Source organism: Halichondria panicea, chromosome 9 (assembly GCF_963675165.1).
Source record: "Halichondria panicea chromosome 9, odHalPani1.1, whole genome shotgun sequence".
In the NCBI taxonomy this organism is placed as follows: domain Eukaryota; kingdom Metazoa; phylum Porifera; class Demospongiae; order Suberitida; family Halichondriidae; genus Halichondria; species Halichondria panicea.
Genome location: NC_087385.1, coordinates 3,025,581 through 3,034,014, shown reverse-complemented (window position 1 = coordinate 3,034,014; position 8,434 = coordinate 3,025,581). Strand labels below are relative to the sequence as shown.

At 43.3% G+C, this 8,434-nt stretch overlaps 1 long non-coding RNA gene and 1 pseudogene across 1 annotated transcript; one reads left to right on the top strand and one right to left on the bottom strand.

Moving 5' to 3' along the window:
- Positions 1–660: 660 nt before the first annotated feature.
- LOC135341805 (uncharacterized) lies at positions 661–1,137 on the bottom strand. Its single transcript, XR_010396654.1, has 2 exons — positions 1,008–1,137; positions 661–950 (listed from the first exon to the last, which is right to left on the bottom strand). It is a non-coding gene; the product is annotated as an uncharacterized LOC135341805 (long non-coding RNA).
- A 702-nt stretch (positions 1,138–1,839) lies between these two features.
- On the top strand, positions 1,840–7,497 carry LOC135341212 (uncharacterized; annotated as a pseudogene).
- Positions 7,498–8,434: the final 937 nt, after the last annotated feature.

Here is an 8,434-nt window from a genome sequence, read left to right as displayed (position 1 = left end):
ATAACGAAAATCTCAGGACATTGCCCCCCCCCCCCCATACGTGGGAGTTTGACCTGAAATTTTGGCCCCTATTTTAATGTATGCAACGGCTCCAAAAACCTGGGGGGAAATGTATATGGTCCATGTTAGCCAAGGGAGAGAGAGAGTATAATTATAGTGGTGGTATAATTATAGTGGTGTAACACATTGATGATGCATAACTACATAGTATGTAGTCCTAATTATAATTATGTGTAAGGCTAACTATACATAACTTGGACTGTTCGTGTGCCATATGCTATTTTCCCTATGTTTAGGAAGTCTAAAGTCTACCCGCCCGCAAAATTCGTGTGATCAGCCAGACAGACTACTCAGCATTTAACAAAAATGGTTGTTCATGTGTCTGATTCAGAATCTGATTGCGACCCTCCAACCCTTCACTGTCTCCAAAACATCGGCGTTGATCACTTCAGCATTATTAGTCAGCAAGATGGAGAAGTGCTTAAACGAGCATGTTGGCTTTAATTACCGGATTAGCAACTTCCGGAACTCGGAGCGAGTTTTGAGTATAAAAAGAGCTGCCGTGGGCGCGACCTTTGACCCCAAAATTTCCATTCAAGCCTTAGTAACGAGCTCTTTTTTTCTCTTGCGCAAAAGCGCTCAGAACCCATTCGCTACACACTGTGAACACTCAAAAATATACACAAAGGGAAAGGAAATACATTCTTGGTAGTTTTTCTTTTTTACCAGAAGCAGAAACAAAAAAACAAAAAAATAAATGATTATCATAATGGCTGACAAAATACTTTATGAATAGATACAGCAAAAGGCTATGCACAATAAAGGAATCTTTTCAGCTCCAGGTCAGCTACAGTCCAGGGAACGTTGTGGAAGAGTTAGGAAGCTTGCTTTCTTGCATAATAGACGGCATTGAAAATATGCCATTGTGGAAATTCATCGAAAGTTCGATTCTGAAAAAGAATTTATATGAATATCAGTACATCTATATCAAACAAATTCTTTACTACCATTTTAATAGGGCAAGTGGAGTGCATGCCACCAGACAGTGAGGCTCTCCTCTCCCCAGCAAAGAGCTAGGGATATAATAGGATAATTGCTAGATACACTGAGAAGTAATACTTAATACTTACATTTTCTACATAGATTGATGGTGTACCCAGGGAGACTGTCAACAAGCAAAGGCAGTCGCAGTCCTTTAAAGCGTCTTCAACGCGACCTGAGAAAAAAATGAATGTTACTGAAAGGGTGATGATGCCTCGGTGTCTCAGTGTAGGCAATGAAGCTACATGCAGTACCATTATTAATGAATACACTGTACATATAATTTACATTTTAGATGGATTCATCGGCCATGGCAGATAATGCTTAATTCTTTTTATTTTACTTTATTCTCTCGTTGTTCCCCTATTTTGCTACACACAAGTTGTACTAGCTTTCAAAGTAAGCAAACATAATCATAAGCATTATTTTGCAAACCCAACTAATTGCAATTCCAGAAAATTAATAATTATGATTAGCAGCCTACAATAATTATACAGAAACTCTTCATTATCATCGAGCAGCTGTAACAGTCGATCTACACACACACAGACACACCACCGTATATCTTGCGCATGCCCAACTGAGGCATAATGACTGTATATATAAACGAACAAACTGCAAATAGATATTGATACAAAGGTCCTTCCCTACAGACTTTCAACTCTCCTGTTCGTACTACTTTATCCGTAAAATGAAATGCAAATGTTAAAAAGCGAAAAAGCGTTCGCAGGTTGATGAAGTCACATTACTTTATACTAGACTACTAACTTACTAACTTTACTATAGACCTATGGACTACTTACTTGAGTTATTTATGTCCACATCAGCATCAGTTTGTCAGATCCTCATGCTGGGCCAATGGATGTCTGGCAGCAAGACAACGCTTAGCACTGTCAATTAAACCTACAAAGACTTGCTTGGTATCTTCAGTCTCGAACTTTAGCTCCTGTGGAACCCCCAGTAGGAGGTTGAGAACAGACTTCTTCATGCTTCTTGAAATAAACTTTTGACAGCCATTTTTGTTGTGTCTACTATCTCGTGAGAGAGCGGAAGAAGGCGTATCAAAAGAAGAATGTAAAAATGTAAAGAATGTGCATTATAACTGTCAAGGGCGTCTTTTTGCAAGACTCAAGAATATTCATTGTTGCCATTTTGTCATTTTTTGGTTGCTTCCGGTCGGAGCTGCCCACGGCACGCCCTTTTATAGTCAGCATGCTCGTTTAAAGGATTCAATTGCTCAAGTTGATCAGCTCAAGATGTCCCTCGAATCTGAACATAGCCGGGAAAAGCAGCAAGTTCAAGCACTTCTTAACAATGCTCTCTCATGCATTGCAAGTCCTTGGGGCCAAGTTTCCATGGAAGATCACTCCTTGCTGCCACATCTCCTTGCTGCCACATCATCTTGTGTGTGGCTGGATCTTGGCCGGCATTTGTTCAGTCAGACTCGTGCTAGAGTATCTCTAAACTCTCTTTTCAACTCAGGCTGATTAGAAACTTCAATCAAGACATTTATTACATAGGATTGGCAGTGGGTTTGCCTGTGTTTAGCTTATTTTGACAAACTGTTCTATCTCTGCAGGGAGAAAGAATCTGGCTGAACAGAGAGCCTTTACTCTGTTTATATCTCGTTTTATATCTCGTTTTAATGTATTATTATTGTCATTTTACTATTTCCACATTTCACCGCACTTTGTCTGACTGACTAAGTAAGTGAGTAAGTGAGTAAGTTTCTTGCCCAGCATTTGCTCCAAGTACAGCAGGACATTGTGCATAGCTTTTCCAAAAATTAAAAGCAGTTCCTCAGACCAACAAAGAAAATTCCGCCATTTTCATTATACGCATGCAGCCACAGCAATAATATACAGGTCGCTCCTGCGCACGTGGTTGATGCTATAAGGAAGACACTAATTTCTTAGGTGAGTTACTTACATCTATATATATATTTGAATGACTTTATGTTACACTTGGACTGCTTACTGCACTTGTTCTGTTGACGAAGAGCTACCTCTACAATCAACTGATAAGTGTTGTATTCTTAATTAGTGTGTTTGTTAGCATGCCTTTCAAAAGCAGCAAACTCACAAACCGTAAAAACACGATACCAAAACCTTTCAGACACTCAGAAACCCTCTGGTACTGATTACAAATCTCATCGGGACATTGTTATTAAAAAAGCTTTACACTATCGTTCCCTAAATGTTGAGAAGCCTCCACAAAGAAGCATAGGGGTTTACACCCCGAAGAGGCCAAAGCCCTCACAAGGGTCAGGTGGAGAATTTCAAAGCGGAGGAATTCAAAGGCGGACAAGGCCAAAGCCTCCACAAGGGCTACGGTCAACCCCGAAATTCAAAGCCCGACAGCCCGACAGCCTCCACAAGGAGGGCTGTGTCAAAATATCGGCGCGGCAGTCGATTTCGACCCACTACCGCAAAAACACTCAACGCAGTAGAGCTTTCTCACGGACCTCTACTGCTATATGAAGCAATTGTTTGTTCTCCACAAAAAGTCTTCGCAAACCTCTAGAGCGTTGTACAAACGACGTGCGAAGGCAAGCCGCTAGCTGAACCAAATGACCAAGTAATGCACTCCCTTAGGACAAGTTTACAGGACGTTTTCACGAAAAGCAAGGAAATGCATTCTCGAAGGTTTAGCAAAAATTCCAAACTGCAAAAACAAAGCAGCCCAAAAGTTCACTGCCTTGCTGCCAGTCATTTAGTGCCAAATGGCCTCCTTAGGGGACCAACATTTCACGTGCATTAAGGTGCATTAAGGACTTTGGCTTACTTTTACGAAGCTGGGTACACCCACGACCACTTGCCTTACACTAGTGATGTACTTACACTAGTGGCATACCCAGGAGCCAGTGCCCACCGGTGAGTGCATGCTAGCAGCATGCTAGCAGACCACACTAGCAGACCACAAACCTATCGTGTCTGAAAAAACCCCTCAGAAAAAAAAATTACCCAAACCAAGGTGGGCCTGTACGGCCAGGTGTTGGGCCAGGTGTAGGCAAGTTTCAAACGTAGAGTTTGAAAGAATTGCCGATTTGCAGGACATGTTTTGCGAGCACATACAGGAATGGGAAGTCCCGCTCGACCCCAAAATTCCAGATCACGGCGGGCAATTTGAGGATGGGCCATTGTTTGTTTGTCACTTGTTCGGGAGCGTTTGTGACAATCAGTTGAGGATTCTCAGAAACGCTCTCGTGCACTATCCCGCACTATCCCGCCCTGTCCAAGTTACATGGCCAAGCAATAACAAAGCTAGACGCTGGCATTAAAAACCACGACTATCAGCTGCTCCTAGAAGCTTGCGAACTAACTTTCGACAAGCTGTTTGATCGCAAAATTGCGTAGAACCACAGGATGTCGGTAAATGTAGGTAAAAGTCCGCGACTATGCCGTGCATGTGTTGCAACCAATTTTTCCGACGTGCTCAGTGCACAGCCTTCCCGAAAGTTTTGCCTGGTTAACCGTCAGAAGATGTGTGGGAGGAAGAATACATGTGTAACCACTGTAAACCAAAGATAAAGTTGGACATAATTCCACCTAGGGCCGTAGTGAACGGTCTAGAAACAGCACCCCTGCTCGACTCCTTTAGCTTGCAATTGATTCAAACTGTCATCAGGTTGCATCCGTATTCGATTCGTACAATTGTCTCAAGCGTGCCGCGGTAACATGTTCATGCCCATGGCAAACACGGCTGAAACGCTAGCTCTGAACGAATGCGGACTGCAGCTGTACGTTAAAGTCGACGGGGTTCCCACAAAGAAAAATGTTCTTTGGCGGAAGTTCGTCGACATAAACAAAATCGAAGGAGAACTCAAAGAAATCAACTGGTTGTACGTAGACGTGCAACCGGGAAAAGTAGAACAGTCCATGGAGGACGTAGTCATACAGGTTGCAAACAGTGTAACCACAGTGCAACCAGCACCATGCTCGAAAAGGTGACCGACAATACGTGGCCGGCATACAAGCTTACACGGTACGCACGTTCAAACCCAACGTTGCCGACATAGACCAGTCAAGGTAGACGAATATCCGTTAAAAGTAGCCAGGAGCATTTAGACGTCCCAAACCTTTTCCCAACAGGTAGATTCGGCGAGTTCTACCCTCGCGACAAGCACCTGAGTTTCAGCGAGTACGTAAAGTCGCGTCTAAACAACAAAGACTCTAGGTACAGAAAAAGTAGCGAGTACCTGTTCTACCTCACGCACCAAAAACTCTTGAACTCTTGAGAGAGATCAAGGCGGGCATTTTCAACGTGCTTAAAAACACCACAAACAGACATTCCAGTGTCAAAGACCTGCTGAAACAGCTAGAAAAAAAGACGGCGAGCTAGAGGGAAACCTCTCCACAATCATGCGTAGTGTGCGTCAGTACAGGCATAAAACTGCCGGTGACTCTAGTTAGGGATTTCATGACGCTAAGCTGTGCAGAATATAGCTCGCCAGACATCCTTAAGCTACTCGGTGACTACGATCCCGGCTCAAAAGTAAAATGTGCAATGAAGACCGTGTCCAAGCACGCGATGTTCCAAATTGCGTTTGGTGAGGTGGTGTGCAGAGGTGCACCGCATTACCACGTCATGCTTTGGATAAAGGGAGCCCCGGGGTCGATCCCGATCACGTGGTTCTCGCCTGGATACAGGAGAGAATCACGGTAACATCCCAGACAAAGAAACTGACCCGGAACTGTACGCCTTGGTCATGAAATATCAGATGCATCGGTGCAGCCTAGACAGGGAAAGTACATTAAAAGGTGTAGATTCAACTTTCCCAGAATAGCGACGGCCATGGAATACTAGGCAGAGAGTGTACGATCTTCCCAGAAAAGGCAGAATCAACGATTACAATCCCTTGCTGCTGCACCTTTGGAATTGACGTCCAGTACATAGCGAGACCAGCATGGCGCTCACCGGTTACATTACGGCGTACGTCACAAAAAGCGCCACGTTTGCGGAACTGTCTAGCCTGTCTAGCACAGGCACTACTCTCTCAAGGTACGCTTACGCTTCGCACAGTACTGCTGAAAGAAAAGTGACCGCATGTGACTAATTGTAATGGCTTCTTAGTACAACCTCAGTGAGGTTCTAGGGCAGCTAGACAGTGAGGAGAACGATGCTTATGGCCTTGTTGATTGAGAGGACAGTGACTGGGATCATATATAGAATCTCAAGCTAGAAAATATGGAACCTGATGAAGAAGATCTTGGGATGGACTAAGTTCCTGGATCTGGTAAGTCTAGAGTAGCATCTGTAGCTTCAGTATAACTGTATTTAGGCTAGTTAGTACAGCAGTGGACATCATGAGCCACCATTGAACTTGTAAACCTCTTGTAAACCTGTGTGTATGTGTAGGTGAGTGAGGATGAAGAAAACATTTCCCGGGAAAATGGCGTCTGCCGATGTGACCTCACAGACAAGTTTCTGCTGATTCTGCTTGAACCATGTCACCGTGAGAACATTAAGAACACTTATTTAGTGTCTTCAGTCACTTTGTGCCTTCATACGATATTGTTTGTGTACATAATTGTAAATGTTTGTAAACAATCGCTAATTAGGGGGGGTGGTCAGTTGCTAGGTAACGATGATGGTGTCAAGATACCTCTGGGGTCTGCGCTACCTGTAGGAAGTATTTATGATATATGAATTTTTAAAGAAAACTGTTAAAACGGGGAAAGGGTTAAATTAAGTCCAAAGTCCGCCGCCAAATAATAGTTCTAGCAGCTAGCTTAGCAAATACACATGACGGCAATGAATAACATTAATAAACATTATGAATCTCATTAACACTACATTAACCCTTTCCCCGCTGAAGCCGTCTTTTTCCGGCCGCACCACTGTAAAAATTGTTGTCCACACTGTGTTGGAGTGTTGGAGCTATGCACACGCTGTAGGTACCAGCATTGAGCTGCTCTTTCACGTGGTATATTTAATATCTTGCCTCAAGGTACGCTTCGCACAACAACAGTACTGCTCAAATAAAAGTGACTGCATGTGACTAATTGATAATGGCTCTTCTTAGTACAACCTCAGTGGGCAGCTAGACAGTGAGGAGAACGATGCTTATGGCCTTGTTGAGTGAGAGGACAGTCATAGCTAGATATTAAACTACCTCAAGCTAGAAAATAAAGAGCCTGTAGAAGAAGCTCTTGGGATGGACTAAGCTAGAGAGTAGCATCTGTAGCCTTGATAGTACAGCAGTGGACATCATGAGCCCTGGACATCATGAGCCCTGTGTGTAGGTGAAGAAAACATTTCCCGGGAAAATGGCGTCTGCCGATGTGACCTCACAGACAAGTTTCTGCTGATCCTGCTTGAACCATGTCTCCGTGAGAACACGTGTCTTTAGTCACTTTGTGCCTTCATACAATAATTATGTAATCGCTAATTAGGGGGGTGGTCAGTTGCTAGGGGTGATGATGGTGTCAAGATACCTCTGAGGTCTGCGCTACCTGTAGGAAATATTTACAAGTCATTTCAATGAATTTTTAAAGTATTTATTCTTTTTTTAAGGTTAACACTATATGTTGGCAATGAATAAAATTAATCTTATCAGTGCCTGACCCAGGCCTTAAGGGTGCCCGCACATAGCAACCACAAAAATGCAACGTTTAGATCACGTGTGCAATCTGAGACTTGCACTCGCAGTATTTAATTTCAATGCGTGCGCTAGTGTAGTAGTAACCACAAGTAACAACATAGTGGTTTTGTGAGAATGTCTTCAATTAAATTAACTACAAGCTGCAAAAGAAAATCAGGTAGCTACACAAACTAAACAAACTAATAAATCAATAACAAAATAAGCCAGATTTGTAGCAAAGGAGTGCCTTCAGTAGTAGATGGGAGAAACGTAAGTGTGCCAATAGAGGCTCAGTACAATCAGCACTAGAGCATTAGTCACACAGCAGGTTGGATTGTCTCTTGATGTTAATACACACTGTCTTCATTTGTATCGAGTGCATGGAGACGTGCATGGAGACTTCAGTGCTTTGGACGTTGTGGATAGTGTTGGCAGTGTTGTCCTTTCTCCTCAATGGCCACCTGCATGTGGCTCTTCCACCATGTTCCAGCACACAATAGCATCACATCCTTGCCACCAAGTTAGCCTGTGGTCAGGTACGAAAAAATATTATGAACAGGGGTGATGACAAAAATGGGTTGGCTCCTATGGATGGATTCTACCTGACCTGGTGCCACTATATAATTATTCACTGTACATGCACATGTATTGTCCAGATGAAGGGGACAGTCACCTTGCTGGCAAAAAACTTGGGATGGAGGACCTATACTTACAAACACGCTAGGAACTCGTCGGCAATCTGTGTTATATTAAACTCACAGAAGCGCGATCAGCTGCCTCCCCAACCTCCCTATTCGGTCTGCTAATAAG